We start from the raw sequence: 19,956 nt of genomic DNA on the forward strand, positions 1-19,956 counted from the left end.
CTGTGAGTGACATGACTGTGCAGACGGGTTTTATGAGGATTTTTCTTTTTGTATTTATGTAGGAGTGAAACCCAAACACAGCATGAAGACAGTCAGCTTAAGAGAGGATACACAGTGTCCTCAGTCACAGTGAAAACAGTTCCATATGTGCACTGAATGTCTACCCCCTTGTGGACAAAAGACAAATTGCTCAGTCTTGTACAATATCAAAATAACAAGCAGGAATCTGAATGCAAAAAGATTTAAAAAAAACAAATAAATAAGACAGGATTAAAAATCTAATCCTGTTTGATATAGGATAAATACAAACTGGAAAGACGCAGAATGTTGAGCATGGAGGTGCATGCCAAGGTATGTGAATCCTCTTCTTCTGCCTTCACTGTTCTTGTGAATACAACTGTCAGGTTAATCTCTATTACCCTGAGACAAACCCTTTGGCTTCCCTGTTTATGCCAAGTATCATAGAAAGCCAGTATTAGCTGCCAATGCCAAGCCCTACAGGCCCAACTCTGGGCAGAGCAGGGATGTGCAGTGAACTAGTTAACCCCCAGCTGCAGAAAATTACACTAATATCTCTGACACCACAAAGTGCTATTTTAAGACTGATAGTCCAAGTTTAGCACAGGTACCCCCACCCTCCTTTCCCCTCACTCACCTCTCACTTCCTCTTCCCATCAGTCAAATGGAGAATGAGGCTGGCAAACCAACAGGGAAAGATTTTTTAAACCAAATCTTGAACCCAGATCGGCTCTTTGCACACACGCAGGCAGATTAGTAATGCTAGGAAAGGTGCTAAATAGTTCTGGCAGTATGGTTAGACTCTGATACTGATCTCAAAGTTATTGCCTACACAGCACTCTCAGAACAAACTAGCTATCATCTGTCTAATATTTAGCCTCTTGGGGTGACAGCCAGTATTTTGGGGCTCCCTTTGTAGCCACCAGACATTCAAGCCAAGATTTCTTCCTCCAAACCATGGTCACGCTTTACAATCGGACTGCAACTTGACACGCAAGAAAAGAGTTTGAGAGTAAAGATCGCATCCTTGACTGGATTTCCTCTGTATTCATGTACAGATATCTGTTTCCCAAGCTAAATGCTCGCCAAACAATAGTGGAGGATTTCCAAGACTGCCAGTCTGCCAATGTGTGCCGCCTCTTTTGTTCTCCACAGAGTGTTTTCCTCCGAGGAAAAAAAGCAAAGTCTTCTCAATTGTGATTGTTTAATATTACTCAGATAGTCCACAAATGGAAACAAGATCGCTTCCAAAAATACCAAATATCTGGTCCCTTGCCGACAGGTTGTGCATTCATGTGCAGATATCTGTTTATAGAGATTATGACTCACCATGGCACAGACTTGGCAGCACCGATTAACCAAAGCTTCCCTTGGCACATCTCCTCCCAAACAGGATGTATTCTATTTGCTCATTCATCTCTTACAATGGAAGGCATTTTTCTGTTCTGTCAATCAAGTTTACTTCAAAATAAGAATCCAGAGCCTAAAACAGGAAATATTGCACATGCACACACAAATGAGATAGAAGATAAGCTGTTACACAATCTAGTTTCTCAGCTTAAAGTGTGTGATTGATGAAACACACTGCACTGGTGGTGCAGAACAGACTTTTGTTACACCACATTTCAAAGCAATAACCACCTTGTGTTTTGGCATGTTGGTTTAATCAGATCCAGGCAGATTACAGTTACTGGACGTTAAACTCCTTCTGCAGGAATCTGTAAGTGATGCCATTCACCCTCATGTGCACACAGCAAACTGTAGTGAAGCTCTCAGCTCTTCCACCTCACCCTCTTACAATCTTGTTTTCTTTCTGTACCCTATATTCTATTTTACATTCTGCTGGCATATTCAAGTTCCCTGTCAAAGTACTGCTGTCTTTTAGCCTCTTGTTAGTTTTATTTTTTGTTGTTTATTTAGCATCCAAACAAGTCAGATCCCTCATATCGCTGGCATCAGGCCAAAACCTTGGATCTCCTTTATCATAATTTTTTTTCATAAATCAGTGCCATCGGTCACCCTTTACATCTGTCAATGGGTTTTTAAAGATTTTAACCAAAAAAAGTGTCACAAGGATTCTGACTATGGCTATTCAGTGTTAAATTATTTGAGAAATTCAGCGTTTTCTTCATACCCTGGAAAGTGGTGATCTTGGAGATATGAGGTTTTGGCCAGGGACATGTGAAAATGTACTTGGAAGTAAAACTGGAATCTGATTCTGATTTTCAGAAAACTGATGTCTCCAAAACCCTATCCATTCTCATATAATAAAGTAATACACAATAAAGTATCTGAAGAAGTGTTTTAATTAGATCTAATTAGAGGGAGCCTCAGATTTTTTCATAAACAGAGGTTTTTCTGTGCCTTTTGGCCTTTGGTACACAGGCAAACAGCGTTTAAGGAAACTGAATACTCAGTTTTTCCAGAAACTTTTTCCATCTTTTATAAACTTAGTTTACCATGTTTACATGTAAATGAGGAAACTGAGTTTAGGGCTATTTAGGTCGCACTGTGCACTGGTTTCTCCTGTTCGCTGTCACTGTAGAGCTTTGTTCTCACTTTCATTTCCATGGCAACGGTGGATGACAAACCTGTGCTGATGTTAGTGTTGCTAACTGGACTTCTGACATACACAGTAGCTTTCCCAGTATGTTGATCAGCACAGACGCCTGAATGGACTATTGAGGTCTCTGTTGCTTCATACAACTCTACGTAGACCAGTGCTGGGGGTAACACACCACAAAGTTAACCATTAGAGTACTCAAATTACTTTTTGTTCTAAGGAGTAAAGTCAATCAGTCAATCAATTTTTGTTTGTATAGCCCCAATTCATAACTTAAGTTATTTCAAGACACTTTACAAAGAGGGCAGGTCTAGACCTTAGCCTCTGATGTAGCCTATTATCATAAAGACCAGCGCTTATCACCTTGGACTTGGCACTCGTATTTAACCTAGTTACAGTGGCATAACAACTTTCCCTTTAGCAGGCAGGAATCTCGACCAGAACCAGAATCATTTTTGGGAAACCTTTTTTTTTTTTTTTTTAAAGAATAATCTGTTATGAAAAAAAAAAAAAATCTATTAAGGAAAGATCCCTGAAGCATCTGCACTGTTTCTGTTTCTCTCTTACCTGTTGGCATGTAGATCTGCCAGCAGAGGGTAAACACAGCTGTGTCAGTGCACGTGTGTCGCTAGCTTATTGAGTGAGTAAGATGGCAGAGGACAGCATGACACAGTTGAATTATACACTTATGTTGAATTTTTGGGTTAAAGGGAAAAATACAACAAAAAGCTCATGCTGTAGTGTTCTCACTGAGACAGCTGTGCAGCCATTCCAATAATTCAGTATGACACATTTGCATAATTGTGTTTCCCACTGCTCACTTTGTTGCAAGATAGTGAGCTTATTAAAAGATCTGTGAAGGTTTTATGTTTATTAGTGATGCTATCAAGCTGCAGAGTGACAATTATGGGCAATAAAAACAGCTGTGGAATGAAGAGACAGTCCACACTTTGAAAGGCAGATGTACAGTTGACTAAGAGTCGTTTTTATCTTTGGGAATGCAAAATGCTCCATAATTTTCTCAGTTTGTAACACAGGTATGCAACAGGTAAGTTTTAAAAGTAACACTACGCAACACTGCTGCAGAATAAACTCTGCAGCCAACATTTGTAGTTTTGGACAAGGACAAGTGTGGGTTGGTGGTACAACTTTGAAAGTGAAATTGTCGTTACAGAGGAATGACAAGAAAGTTTTTGTACATGAAGGACATCACACTGAGTTCTCTGAGCTGCTTCGCTTGCACAGTGCAGGACAGACTACAGTTGACAGAGCATGTTCTTTACACTGTATAACCAGAGTGTTGTGATGCACACATGCAACTTCAGTTTGGTTCAGGATGTACAGAACTGTGCAGAAATTTTAGGCATGTTTAAGCCAAAATTTGAGGTTGAAGTAATGTGTAGATGTGGCAAGTGAGCCACTTGAGAGCAGGAAGGAGGACTGACACAAACCTGGTCATGCTCTGGATGTTCTTGCATATCTCAGAAGGCATGGGAAAATAATCCATTGAACAAAAAACAAGTCCACACATTAAAGGCGCAGTAAAGAGTGGATGCGGTGAGAAAGCATGGCCAAGTGGAACATTATGCCGCATGATGAATCCTTATCGTCTTTATGCTTCTCATTTTGTATAGAAGGTAGACATTTCTAATAGTTCGTGAGATGGCTCCATTAATATTTGGACATATGTTTGACAATCAAGACTAAAACAAAAAGATTTTGTTGGTCAGGACTTTCTATTGTTTAATATTTCCTAGTGTAATGTTAGTGTTAAGCAAAAGCCGAAGCATATTAGAGCAGTAGCGAAGCAAGCATGATCATGATCATTGGTCAGTTCCACAGCGGTGCTCACCTCTACCTCTATGGCCTGTTCACAGTAATTTGGACAATAAAATTTAGTACTAACTAAAGGCTTAATGTAAAGGGGTGCCGTGTATTTCCACTGACTGATATTTATTATCCTACAATAGACATAGACCATGTCAGCAAGGGACCTCAGCCTAAAAATGGATTAAAGAAAGCTAAACCATTTCTTTCCTACTTTTTGTACTTTTAGTTTCTAACTCTGATATGGCTGGTTAAAATCATATTAAAATATGTATTCAATATGGAAAAATGAAACCATCTTAAGAAGATTCTCCTCTTACTTTATTATAAATATCAACAAATTACAACAATGCAAACTTGCCTTGTAAAATGTAAACATCAGCTGTTTAAAGTTATAATGTCATTGATATGTAGTTCATATAGAGTCATCAATAGTAAAATAGGACTGTTTCATAACCACTTAATCTATTATTGCAGCTACTAAAGAATAAATAAAAATTCAAAAATGATTATTAGCAACTTGAGTCGCATAAAAATAAAGGTACAGCTGCAGTGCAAATGCTAACATAAATAATCAAAGATTGTTGGGAGGCATGGTCATTAAAAACATTCTGGATGAACAAAAAAACTTCACTGAGAGCACTAAAATTACAAACATCTACACATCTGTGTCCATGAACAATGACACAATAGATACCTGTTATCTAGCGCCAGTACTATGATGGGGTTTTTATGGTGTCCCCCGAGAATCTCCCCTTTTTCCAAAGATCACTGCAGCTTTGCAAGCACAACACATAAATAACAAGAATAATCTCAATCACCATTCCCAGTCTAAAGCAAATTCAACCACACCAGCATAGAAGACACTGGATCTGGAGATCTTAAAGCAAATCAAATCCAACACCCTCTTCCCTGGGAAGTGTCCCAGGGTCTTTGTTATCTGCCTTCGAACCAGAATGATTCATCAGCTGTGTTATGGATGTTGGTTTTGGCTGTGGGAAATGGTTCCTTCATAACCCAGGAGTACAGCGAGGATAAATACCTTTTACATCACTGTACCTCCATATAAAAATCAAGAGCAGTATTTGTGTTAGCGTTTATGCTCTCACATTCACCCTGAAGGTGCTTTACCTCAGCCGTGAAGTGATAAAGACACCGCTCCTGATCTTTCACCCCATCCCCCTGACAAACATACGCAAAGAACACCACTAGCTGTCAATCATTTTAACTGACCCGGCCCCCTCATATCCCATAAACCTAATCATCAGTGATTGTCAGCCGGCAGGTCTATAAAGACTAGTGTTTACCCCGTCTAGACAGACTTGGGGACTGGCATCTGAGTGGTGTATTGCACCCAGTTTAACCACAGATGAGAGCTTCACTGTCATTTAACACCATAAATCAGCCCCCGCGCACATAAACAGGCTGTGAGGGTTTAGATGTTGGGAAACCAATCTGAGTGATCCGAAAACAAAGTCTCAAAGCATAAGAAGCTCCGCAAAGGAATTCCCTTTTGATCAAACACATTAGCACCCTTGATTCCTCAGGCTAAACTGTGCAGTGCAATAAATCAAGGAGCTGAAGTACAGTATAGTTCCTGTGTCTCCCATATTATGAGTGCATGCTGGGATGTTTTTCATGGATGAATTGAGAGTTGAGGGTGAACTGAACCAATTGACACCACCAAGCATTGCATACACAGAGCTAAATTTTAAGTTATCTGGGCAAATAAGCATATTTCATACTGTTTGTTAAGCGCCCTTCTCTCCAAAAAACAAATAATACCCCCCCTTTAACTGGCAAAGCACATAGAGACACACTGTACTCGGCCTCTCCTCAGTGTTTCCAGCTAAAACCTCACTCAGACCTCAATATAACATGGCTTACAGTGATGCCTGGAAAAAATTATGCCACCACACATATTATCATATTAATTACCACAGTGTATTTTTGCTCACCAGGAGGAGAGATTCCCAAATAAAGAATCACAAAAATGAAAATGCCATCTAACCAGAGGAATTTGTTTGTGCAGAAGTTTAAACTAAAAAAGAGAGAAGAAACAGTAAAAGAATCTTTTTCAAAACACCACATTTTGCAAGCAAGGTTTCAGAAAAAAAAGACTAACTGCAACATGGAGCATGAACATCTGCTGGAGGATGGATTAACACGCCAAGCTGTGCTGTGCTTTCAAGAACTCCAGACTTCTCAAACTAAATATAGAGCTTTTACTGTATATATGGGATTGTGAATACATGGATAAAAGCACTGGGAGGGAGTCTAACTTCCTCACAGCTGTGACAAGGCAACCAAACAATATGGCTGCTGTTACTGTGATGTGTACTGATAACGTCTATCTCCTTTACAGCCCCTCGACTGGAACAGTGCGCCGCTGTATCAGTGGAAGGAAGTGGACATGTTATTGTTATGACCTCAAAGGCTTTGGGTGGTCCATATTCAGACGCACAAACACACATATGAAGAGGGAGAGACGAGAGACAGCAGGGAAACACAATGATTACTAAACACCAAAACTTTGATTCAAGCTCTCTGAACACCTGCCATTTCCTTTGAGCCAATGAAGCAAAACTATTGAAAACATAGTTTTACTATCTGTAACATAAAAGCTTTAAACAAACTCAAGCCTATGATAAGCAGGGAGATGTCCTGTTCTCCTCAGAACCTTCTTGCCTTTGAGCCAAACCTTTTTTTTTTTTTTTTTTAATGGTCCCACCTGGCCTTATTCTGTGTGCTAAACTTCTCATATTTCTGCTCTTTTGCCAGAATTCATCAGCAGTACTTAGCATAAAGATGCTCAAATAACACCACTCTTGAAACGATTCACTTGATGATGTCAGGTGAGCCATGTGTGCGAAGGCTTACTGTTGATTAGGTAGCACATCACAACCATCAACTCCAGATATCAGGAGTACAGGATATCAGCAGCAAAAGCCTGCAGAAAATCTTCATCATTTTTGGTATAAGACGTCCAGCCTCAAACATTACCTGGACTGGAGGGATTTACTGTGGATGTCTCTCTTGCCCATGCTAAAAAAGGAGTAAAAATTGTCATTAATTTGGTGGCTTTCCCAAATAATATGGGAAGTTTTCCAAATGTTTGGAACTTTTCAATACTGCATTTTAAAATAATACAATTTTTGTAATTATATTGATTAATTACATCAAAATGCACCAAAGTTTTAAAAATGACATATAGTTCATTTGACAGGTGACCAGGAAAGGGATGTGACCATGACCATCTTATGGTCAAAACTGCAGAAAAAACAGTGGCATAGTATGCAATTGTGCAATAACAGTAGTTATTTACATTTTGGGGAATTTACTCATTCATTCATTTATTTTAACCAAGAAATCCCCCTTCATTGGATGCCTAAGATTTCTATTTGCATTTATGTGTGAAGGAATCAGTACCATCTCATAATAAACATCTCATAAACAAACATAACTCCTGCATTTGCAGACATTAATTACAATTAATAGGAAGGTAAAATCTTCAGCTTTTATAAATGTACTATGAACATGAAAGCTAAATATTTGCAGTCACTGTTGTTTGCTGAAGCTTTTTTACAACTGCCCGTGTGTTCAAGCTCACATCCGTAAACAGTCATGGCAATTTTTTGTTTGCCATGAAACAGGAAGTGGTTTTATCAGAGTTTCTAAACAATGGTAGGAACATGAATCCTAGCAAAGTGGATTAAGACGTGTCGAAACAGCGCCCTGAGGAAATTAGAATAAAGGAACAAAAACTTTGTTCACCCAGCCAGATGTATTCGTTTACAATGACTTGAAATCCCCGTCCACACAAAATTTGTTTTTAGTCTCCGGAAGTTTGTCACATGTAGCCTTTGTTTAAGACACAGTAACTTGCTTTAAAACAGAGAGACATCAAACCTTGATGAGCCAGCTCAGCCTTGTCCTGTCAGTTTTGTTCAAGTGTGAAAAAAGTTATATTTTTGTCAGGTCTTTATAAACTGTAAAATTACTTATATTTGGATCAGATGAAGCCCCTCTGAGGGCTTAATTCAAGAGGATTGTTATCAATCCTCTCCTTTAAAAACATGTGCTAAGAGTCATGGCTAAACCATTGTTTTAAAATAAAAATAAAAATAAACATGACTCTGTTGTTTGATGTGGCTTGAGCTTGAGCTGACTTTAATTCATGGCAGTTATAAAAAGACTGCAACAGACGACTTCAACTTTCATTTTTCATTACATTTTTATGAAGTTAATACAACTTTGAGAAATGATAATTTCTTCTTCCCAGAAACATAATAATAATAATAAAAAAATCCCTGCAGACATAATAGTTATTACATTTGCAGTATGGAACTGCTATTACGTTTGTTGGAATCTTATTACTTTTGTGCAATCATAACATTTAAAAGCTTAAGATTTGCATTAAGTTTGAGGTTCATTATGTCTGTGGGCAGTTTTTACATTTGCAGGTGTTACAGGAATGAGCAAGATTTTTATGTGTAACAGAAAAACAGCCAATCGGGAAGTAAGATGGCCTTAGGAGGAAGCACATCAAACACAGCCATGGCAATGATAGTTAATGTGAAGCATAAAGTTACATGGATATCAGAAATGAAGTACCAGTTTTTTGTTGACTGACAAGGGAAGGAGTTGCTATTGCAATGGATGAAGGAGTTAGCTAACAGCTAGCCACATTAGCTTGTTAACTCTGAAGTTGCATTTTACTGTGCAAGATTTGCAGTTTTGAGAGAGGAGACTCTGGTTGATGAAGAATGAATCTGTTAGTGGATGGTTTGCCATGTTTGTTATCTCATTGCACACCACACAGTATAAGGACAAAACTGTTATATGTACCTTTATATGTTGCCAAAAAAAATCTGTTAATATTTCAAAAATCTATTAGTGTGTACCAGGCTTTAAACATGTATTAAAGGCAAAAAAGATTAGCTTTTCACAACAAGTTTTGATTATACAGATATGTACACAAACACAGTTTAATGCTGAATACTAAAAACCTCCACTGTCATTTGCAAAATTAATGACTGTGATGTTTTCATGACAATAAACTATTAAACTTATTTATGATAAAACCATCTGCAGAGACAAATCTGTCCATGAACACTTCAAGCACTCATCTGTACATCTAAACCGTGCACATACATGCACACGTAGAGAGATATGCATCTATCCTCATGCTGCCAGTGGATGATGCTGGCTGAGATTCATCATGGCTGGAGTACAACACAGACCTGTCCAAACAGCAGCGTGTTCAACCTCGCCTGAGATGCAGGACGGAGGTAATCCCAAAACAAAAGACACAAAGCTGAGCACATTAGCTCGACAAGTCTAAGAAAACATTAAGGTGCTACTCCTGCCAATGGGTTCTTTTCTCTCGAAGATTATATCTCCAAAATCAGACCCATTAGCAGCTTGCTAAAGTGTAGGTGGTGGCATTACAGCAATGCCCTCAAAGCTGTTTATTTTTGGAGTTCACTTTGCTCTGTTTAAAACACAATCCATCAGCACCCAGCAGAGTGAAACATTACTGTATCCAGTTACCAGGAGTGAAACTTTAGACGTTACAGCACACAGGTCTCACACATGCAGAAAGGAAAACACTCTCACACCCGCACATACACACTGAAAGAGACATGCTCATATTGGCTTTAACAAACCTTTACAGCAGTCCCACTCCTATTTTGTCATGCCCACACACACAAACACACATGCACACAGAAAAATAGTAGCAATCAGTGGGTGGATGTCAGCCCCCAGACAGGAACTGCTCCCAGCATTTGTAGCGGAGCTCATAAATCACTGCTCACATTGGGGTAATGATGCATTGAGAAGGAGAGGTAATACAGGGCCCTTTTTTGAAGACCACACTGCAACATTTAAAGCTCTGCCTCCTGTCAGCAGTGCTATCATTAACAAGACTATCACTGTGAAGGGCTTTGACACAGCCTCAGCACACAGAAGACATGCACAAACATACCACACTGGATAAAGTTTGTACTTGTTGTGCTGCAGTAGCAGCAGAGTTGCTCACTTCACAACATTTGTTGTGTTTTTTTTAAATGTGAACTTTTATTATTGTAGCTCTGAGCCCAGTGGCATGGAAACTTTTACTTCTGTGTCTTACCTAAGCTTTGGAGTGTTAAAAAAACACAAGTCTGAATGTTTTAGGTTAAAAAAATGTTAAGTGCCCAGGCTGGTGTATTCTAAAGAGAGCTTAACCCTAGTGTTTTCTTTGTTTAGGATATGCGTTTGTTGTATTCATGGGTCAGAGTCTGGTTTCTCTGTTTTTAAAGCATGATAGCATTTAGTGTCAACAGTTTCTGTGTTGCATAACTTTCACCAGCCTCTCCTTAATACTCATGAACAAGTACTTATTCATAAAAATGTTACACTTTTATTTACAGTTATGGTCAAAGTACCTCACTCAGATTATTACTTGTTTTTGAGTAAAAAAGTGTTTTTGACCTAATTTTAGTTATGATTACAGGAGTATTTGACCATTGATTTTTTTTAATGGCAGCAAATAATCATACATGTGGTCCTGTTAGGTCTTTTAACGAAGAAATGTCGTCAACTTCTGATAAAACTTACACTTTAGTAGCATCCACGCTAATGTCTCCCGCCATAATTGCACCGGCCTCTTGTTGCTGCTTGCATACGTCACTTGAAAGTACTGTCCCTCGTCGCTGACTGGTCCTGTCTCTTTCTAACCGTACCCAAACAGGTTCAGATGGAATCTTTGCAAGATGGATTCGCAAGTGAGAAACACAGAAAGGGGTGTATCCATCTGCTTTGCAAGGTTAAGCATCCTTGAGTCGACCCCTTATTTCATTGTAAGTGCTGAACAGGAAGGGTACTTAAAAAGGAGATGGTAGGAATCTATGGAAAAGTACATATATCATTGTTTTTTTCTTTTTTAAACAGTCAAAATTAACATAAGGGTCAATCAAATTTTAACTGAAATCCCAACCATTAATGGGACTGTGTTTGGAGTATGATTATTGAAATATTATCTGACTCAGAAGAGCACTAAAAAGTACATTTGTTACAATGATCTTAAAGTTTCTTCAAAGTAATGATATACAGTATATGAGGAATTAAAGTATCTGAATAATTGTTAATGACAAAATATATACCCTTGGTATTAGTTTAAGCAAATTCAAAATTACATTGTTGAGACAGTTGGTGTTTCAATTAAATGCCTCAAGCCTTTTTGCTATCAATAAAATGCTTACTCTGCAAAAAACTTCAATTTGTACGTGTTTGTATAAAATTCATGTTTTAATCATCAATCATTGCAGTTAAATTTATTTTTAATGGCATGTTGAAAATAAACACATAAACACTAACCAAAAAAACCAAGGTTGCAACTACAGCAGCAAGGATGGACAAGCAGCTGTTCTCTCAGGAAAACACTCTGCCAGCCACAGCCTGGAATAGAGCAGAAGGGTAGTGCCACGGTGCAGCGCATCCACATGTATGAGAATACATTTTAAGATCGTTATGTTTACTTTTAAAGCCTTGCATGGTCAGGCACCAGCCTACCTTTCAGAACTCTTAAAACCTTACAATCCTAGCAGGACTCTTGGGTCTTCTGATCAGGGTCTGTTGGTTGTTCCACACTCCAGACTTAAAACCAAAGGAGACTGTGCATTTAAGGTCACTGCTCCAACTCTCTGGAAGTGTCTTCCATCGGCTTTGAGATCAGTAGACATTGTTGATTCCTTTAAAAAGCAAATTAAGACCTACTTGTTAGATCTGGCTTTTACTTAATCTATTTCTGTGTACTGTGTATTCTTTCATTGTACCTTTGCATCATTGCCTGTTTCTTTCTCCACCCCAGCCTCCTCCTTTAGAGCATAAAGCTTGTTGCAACCTCATATTGAGATTCATGCTACTATGGATTAAATGCTTTTGAACTAATTTTACTATATTCACTAGCATTGTCATTAATGCATACATCCATACGGGTGTTTCTATGCACTCCCTATGAGTCCGAGCATGCTGCTTGACTAACCCAGGGAGCATCTTTTAGGCAGAGCCTTCTCTGCCTAGTCGAACTGTATATCCACTCTGCAAAAACATGGTAAAATGTATGATGAGAGTCCTTAACTGTTCTTTGCTTTGTTTAAAGAAAACAGAACTTTCTGGTCAGCAACAGCATCACTTTAACCTAGGAAAAAAAAAACCTGCTACAGATTGAAAAAGTTACAAAAATAGCTAAAGGCAAAAGTAAAAGGTGAAATATTTTATATCACAGTGAACAATCATTTTGCCTTATCCACTTAGTCATCCAAGATTTGCTTCAGTGAAAGGAGATGTAAAAAGGAGTATCACTGTAAAAAAAAACAGGGAGAAGTCATAATAAATGCAATAAATGCAATTGCACAGAAAGTGAAGTTGTTATTTCAGACCTTTACTTGATTGTTAAGTTTTATGAACTTAGGCATTATATCTCATTTCAAGAAGCTCTACAACTATTTTTCTTGCTATAACCAAATTCAGGCCTTACCTTTGCTTATCTTAAAATAAGATGTGTATCTGGACTTGCAAAGTTAATGTGGCTTATACTTAGTACAATGTGATGATTTACATTTAAAAAAAGGACAAATACATTTGGAGCTTAGAGTTGTTGTACTGAAGAGGTGCTTAATTTAAGAGTAATCCCTTCATTTAGAGATATTTTTTTGCTAAATTAATCTCCATAGCTTGAGAAGGAAATCATTTCTTTATTTAAAACAGAATGCTGTGTTTTAGAGGGAGAAGGACCATAAAAGCCTAAAGGCAGATCTTAAAACTGATCTGAAAGCTGGAGTTCATATTCTGTGGATTTCCCCCAACTTAACCTAATCAGTTACCTGCAAACTTCAGGATTTGTGTTTTCTCAGGAGAACAGGGGCACATCCTGGTAGTAATTTAGAAATTCAGAGTGATTAGCATACAAACAGCTCTCCGAGGCGTATTGTAAAATCAGATTCAAATGTGAAGCTCAACAAAGAATGTGGTACACATGGCAGCATGAAAATAGGAGTTTATGAAAAGAGAGGCAGATTAAAGAAAGAATTCATGGACAAGGTAAAATGGTTTTTAAAATCACTTTAACCAGCTAAAAACAAACAAGATCACCTGTGGGCAGATCATCCTCCTCCTGTTTCAGCAGCCTACCATTACAATATCACTGCCCCCTAGTGGCTGGGCTAAGAACCACAGACAGAGTCTCCAGTTCAAACCTGTACAGTAACTTCCCTTTACTGAACATGTATGATGAACTGTGTGACGGTTTTAGCAGTGTGTGAAGCTGCCTGTTAATAAAATTCAACAAAAACAAAAAGAATCACTGCGGCACATTCAGAGCAACAGAATATTTCTAAGTACAACTGGCTGAGCCAAACACAGTTCTGTAACATGCGCACACAATGTTCCTCATCACAGACGGAAAATTCATCTTTGAAAAAGACTCATGTCAGCGTCTTCACAATAAATCTAAAACGCTTTGCTAAAGCTGCACTCTCTCAAGATAAATCCCTCTCCTCAGCTCTTAACATGTGACAGTATGTGAATAAATCATGGGGAAAAGACATTTATTTTTGTTCAAATACTTCTCAGAGAAGTAAAGGGATTTCACATATATTCCTGAAAGACTTATTTAGATGTATAGATGTAAAAAGTGCCACAAATAGCTTCCTGATTGTGTGTTAAAACATAAAGTTAGTGAAGAACTGTGATTTTGGGTATATAGTTGGTAACAAAGATATGTTCCTGCCCCCTGACATTTGATTGAACCCTTTATATACAGAGACAAAAAAGGAAGTCTGTATATTTTTAACTTTGTATGTATATCCCACAATCCATTGAGATCCATTGGGCGAGATACTACTCACAATAACTTCCACAAAGTTTTAAAACATGACTATTAATAGAAAAATCTAAATGTATTTAGCTTTTATCCTCTCAGAGGGACAGCCTGAGTCATTTTCCATGCACACGACATATAAATGTAAATGGTATTAGTTTCAGTCTTGAAACTATAACACACCACATACAGTATATTAATAAGTTATATTAGCTCTGCATCATGGCACATACACTAGAAATTTGTGCCCATTCATTCTGTAGAGCAATTATGAGGTCAGGCACTGATGTTGGATGAGAAGGCCTGGCTCACAGACTCTGCTCCAGTTCATCTCCGAGATACTTGATGGGGTTGAGGTCAGGACTCTGTGTGGGCCAGTCAAGTTCTACCTCACCAAACTCATCAAACCATGTTCTTATAGTCCTTGCTTTGTGCACTTGGGCACAGTCATGATGGAACAGAAAAGGGCCTTCTCCAAACTGTTGCCACAAAGTTAGAAGCATAGCATTGTCCAAATTGTCTTTGTATGCTGAAGCATTAAGATTGCCCTTGCAACACTTGTCATTCGACTTGGTGATGTGAGGCTTGCATGCAGCTGCTCAGCCATGGAAACCCAGTCCATGAAGCTCCTCCACACAGTTGTTGTGTTTACATTAATGCAAGTGGAAAGTTCACAACTCTACAGCTATGGAGTCAGCAGAGTGCTGGCAACTTTTACTAGCCATGTGCTATAGCACTGACCCCACCTTGTGATTTTACATGCTGTTGCGCTTTGTGACAGAGTTGTTGTTGTTCCTAAATGCTTCTGCTTTGTAACAATATCACTTATAGTTAACTGTGGAATACCCGGCAGGGATGATCTTTCACAAACTGTCTTATTGAAAAGGTAGCATCCATCACAGTACCACGCTTGAAGTCACTGAACTCTTCAGAACGACCCATTTTGTATCACAAATGTTTGGAAATGTAGACTGTTTGGCTAGGTGCTTGATTTTATACACCTGTTGCAACAAGTCTGATTGAAACACCTAAATTCAATAATTAAAAGGTGTGGCCTGATACTTTTGTTCATACAGTGTATTTGCTAATCATAATGCAACTTGTTTACATCTACAGAGTTGTGATGCATGCATCATCCACACCTGTACAGCTCCAATAAAACCCACAGTAGGTGCACAAACATATTATGGTGACAATAATAAAACAGCTTACTGTTGGAGTTCCTGAGTGGGTTGTTTGCTCTCTGCTGTCACTTGCTGTCACTTGATAACCCTCTCCTGTTAGTGATAAGAGTAGACACATTAGGCTATTTTAAACACTCAGACATTGTACATTTATATGAAAGAAACATAAAACAAATAGGGGTCATCAGAGCAATCAACAATAAATCATTACCCAGAAGATTTCTTCAAGGCAAATCTCCCAATCTTATTGCGCCTTCCCTCTCCCTAGGAAAGCAAACCATGAAACAGGAGATTGCTTCAGTGCTTCTTGGACATACTTCAAAGTTCAATGACAACCCTGAATATCTCTGGCAAGATAAACAATGCGACAATTCAAACATCAATCAGACAACATGACAACAGAGCAGCACGACCCATCCCATCCAGTGTGTCCAACACTGGATCCCTGTCACTGTAGCACATCATGTGTGAATGCAAAAGCTGCACTTTAAAAGATAATCGGTTAAATATGATTCCCATGTTCCAGCACTGATATAAAGGCAAAGGACTGGAATGTGTTGGATTGACGCTTGAAGCCATGGAAAGCACGCACTGTCAGTCAAACTCAGGAGATCCACAAAGAGTCAGAGAGCCAATGCAAACACATTTGTTTATCCTGACTGTGCGCCTGCACCATAGACTGATGGAGGGACATGTGTTCTTAAGATGGCTTTAAACATTGTTCTTTTTTATTCATGCATTTAATGTGAGAAAGTAGCACACTTAGTACAGCAATAAAAAGCATTATGATAACAGATGAAAAAACAGTCACATATTTGGTGAAGTTCAGCTCTACTTTATAAAGGCAGTGGGATTCTGAGTTTTGGAGACTTGCAAGGAAATGAAAGACATTTATATCAATCCAACTTTCCACACAGGATGAAAAACAGCAACACACGTGCGTATGCTGCATCTATTGTGCAGACAGGGTGTTGCTTCTGACATCATGAAAAGGTCCCTTGAATTAGCCTTGGGTTGAGGAACATTTGAAGCTTACATATTCCTCGCCTGCAGCAAGAAAGGGATGCATTAATGGAAATTTTGATATTGACTTATAAATAGGAACCCTTTTTAATCCCAGCCGAGGTCAGTCCAGTTGGATAGTGTCAATCTGTGATTTATCATCTGCTGGAGTTTGTCAAAAGAGCCATAAAAAAGAAGAAAGGAAACTTAAAACCTTGAAGGAAAGTTTTAAACTATGACTTTTAAAGTTGATTTTCAGCGGTAAATCTGAATCTCAATTGCTTGAAAACGTGCTGTGGCATGTGGAAGAGCAATTAGATTTTCCACGGGGGACTTTATTAAACTGGATTCAGCATGCAGGATTCTGAGCTGCATGTTGTTTTGGTAATAAAGCAAATTATGCTCAAGGTTAAACAGTCAAGGCCAGTGCTGGTATGTCTATATGGACTATTCCAACTGCTGATGAATGTAAACATATCATTTCTTCCGTAAGAAAGAATATCATCTGCTTGCACTTTTGTGATATGTGCTGATTAGTTTTCTAGCTGAGGGAACTACCCCATTTTAAAATATCTGCACAAAGACATGAGGACACTCCCCACCCAGCATGATACTCGTGCTCACAAGGGGACTCCAGGTCATCTCAGTTTCCCGAGCTTGCAAAGCTGTGATGGTAAAAGACAACAACCACATGTGGAAGACATTGCAGGCAATTACAGTACAGTAGTTGAGCCACTTTAACAAGCTATGCAATATGTACACAGGAAAAGCCGCAGCATGCATCTGGGTCTAAAACAGCACAGGGGTGTTTAAATGAAGACTAACAAGGGTCAGGGTAAAACACACTTCAAGGTGCCAAAGCCAAACAGAGGGGCTACAGAAATATGAGGTATATACAATAAATCACTGTCAGGTTGAAATAATCACAACACAAATAAAACATAAAAATAAATCCTAAAGGTTTTGAGAAATCTTAAACTGTCTGATGGACTTGCTGAGAATTTATGACTGATAAGAGTTTCACCAATTATTCCAGAGCTCCTTTAACACATGAACCATAAACTCCTGACATTTCTAAAGATTCATGATATTCACCTCCTTTTATTTTTGGATCTGCCTTTGACACGTGAAACTCAAAGCGTGAGATTTTTAGTGTTGGACCTGCTTTCACAATTTGGAATATCTAGCTTAGGTAAGAGGCTAGAGCTCTTCAGTTATGTTGACTGTATTTTTGTTATAATCACCACAGCATGCATGGGGATAGTAATAGTAAATATTAAATAAATGACTATGATGCATGTTATAACTATTCATAAGAAACACTGTTTTCTTTAAAGTTAATCACCCCATCCTATCACCTCCTCCTGACTTCAAACTGCTGGGCAGGAAATAAAAAGCCTGTTCAAATGTAGGGGAACCGATCCCATTCACAGAAGTATCCGACCCATACAATGTCAGGACATTTTCAAATTTGCAGTGCATGGCGGTATGAGAGGAGCTCATGCTGTATGTGAGGGATGAAAAGTGTCACACCCAAATGCTGGATTCTTATTAATCTCCCTGTATTTTACTTATTGAGTGTACAGCATTAGTTATGGCAGGCCACAGAGTCAGGCACTGCCATAATTGAGATCAGCTGATCTCAGACAAGCCCTCATCAGCTGACAGCTAGCTGATTAGCTCTTCTTGGTGCTGCCTTTTTTAAACTACTCTTGCCTGGCTACACTCTGCCACTCTCTCTGCAAGCTGCTCTTGCAACCCTCCTCCACCCCAGCTGCTCCTTAACCCTGCTTCTAACTTAATCAATGGTATTCTGGTGTCACTGATGCCTGCATGCTCTCCTGCTTATCTGCCTGCCTTTGGCTTTCCTTATCGGCATACCAAAGACAGGAATGTTAGCTGTTCCTGCTTAATGCTTTCCACGTAGGCTCATGGAAGGGCAGGGGGTCCCAGAACAGCCATACTGTCAAACACAAATAACAGCACAAGCGCTAATTAATAACTGCTTATAAAGAAATATTTATAGCTGCAAATCAGGTGTGTTTCTTGATAAAGTGGTCCTAACTGAATTCAGTTTTATGTTGTATTTTAATGCTTTTGTGTTTTATATGTGTTGCCACCAAAAAACACCTGCTCAAATGTGTTTTGTTATTTTTATAGATATTAGCAGAAATATCTATCCTGTCTATTATATTTTATGTGTGTTAACATGCAAGAGCCATTTAAATCAAGAGTTAGGAAAACATGTTCACCCAGTCACTTGAGGGATTTTGAGAGCTGGATTATTTCAGTGGTGTTAGACCAAAACCAATAGCAAAGATTGAAAATTTGCTTCATCATACGATGGCAAAATCAGCGCCATCATTTTTCACTTCACTAAGTCTCCCAGAGGAACTTTCACAGATGAAAACCAACTACTGGCACTCAATTTGAGTTGAGAAACACCTGTTGGAGTCTGTTTCACTATAAGTGTAAGTCACACAATGACAGAACTCCATCTTACTACAGCAGAATAAATCAGCACAAGAAAGGCTTTTTCTTCAGGGTTTCGTTGCAATAATTGGGTGAAAAAAAAAAAAAACATGAAAAAAAAAGAAAAGAAAATCACAAGTTTTGTCAGGTCAAGTATGAACAATTTTGCAGAGCACCCTGTCTATATGTGACTGTATCTGTGGTTCAGAATAAATAATAGCTGCTCATGCTTCCTGTGTGAGAGCTTGTGAAACTCATTCAACTTGTCTGGGAGCCATTCCTCATCATTGCTTGCCACAATATGAAACTAGAAAAGCACTCAAAAATCACAGACTTCCACCATTAGCCCTATCTCCCAATAGTGAAGAGCCCTCTAAAAACATTACTGGCTCCAGATAGTGATCCAGATCAGCCAATTACTCCCTCCCTGGTGGGGTGGAGACACGGTGAGGCAAAGCATTGGCTTCGCTGCGTGTGGAAATCATGATAGAAGCATTGCCTGCTGGTGCCAACAGATGCACTGACATTCTCACCCATGGTTTTTTGAACATTTTGAACTAGCCCCTCCCCTTAAAGAACTAAACATACTAAGTTATCGCAGCTTAGGATGATCATTGCATTGCATCTTTCAGCTGAATAGTACAAATGACGAATTTGATTTAGTAATGTCAACGTTTTTTGAAAAACATAAAAGAATAAGTAATCCTGCTAAAAAGTTTAAGTAGAAACAAAATCCAGGTTTACAGTGTAGTCTGTACTAAACCTTGAGCACTAATAACTTCCTTACCTAGGTACTCTACAAAAAGGAATTTTAGTTATTTGAACTGAAGTGCAGTTGTTCTTTACTTAAAAAGCCTTTTTAAGTACAACGCAAAAATCTCTATTTTACTCTGCTAGGGTCATAAAGTTAAAGTTACTTGGTTTTTTCAAGGCAATCGGTTTGCATGATTTTTTTTAAGTAAGGTTAACTAATTGGATTTTACAGTGTACCAGTACAAAATGCTAGATGTTTACCTTCAGTGCAT

General features: G+C 38.6%; 1 protein-coding gene across 7 annotated transcripts in view; it reads right to left on the minus strand.

Annotated features, from left to right (window-relative positions):
• Window positions 1-19,956, minus strand: part of LOC121514802 (zinc finger protein 469) — a 299,944-nt gene that overhangs the window by 261,026 nt on the left and 18,962 nt on the right. For 4 of the 7 annotated variants that reach the window (XM_041795142.1, XM_041795139.1, XM_041795141.1 and 1 more), the window contains exons 2-3: window positions 15,669-15,721; window positions 15,486-15,550 (exon numbers count right to left, since the gene is read on the minus strand). The exons of 1 other annotated variant lie outside the window; for it this stretch is intronic. The gene's annotated coding sequence lies outside the window, so the exon portion shown is untranslated. The remainder of the gene's footprint in view (window positions 1-15,485; window positions 15,551-15,668; window positions 15,722-19,956) is intronic. 2 more of the 7 variants (XM_041795145.1, XM_041795144.1) reach the window with 1 other exon arrangement.

This window comes from Cheilinus undulatus, linkage group 9 (assembly GCF_018320785.1).
Source record: "Cheilinus undulatus linkage group 9, ASM1832078v1, whole genome shotgun sequence".
NCBI lineage: Eukaryota > Metazoa > Chordata > Actinopteri > Labriformes > Labridae > Cheilinus > Cheilinus undulatus.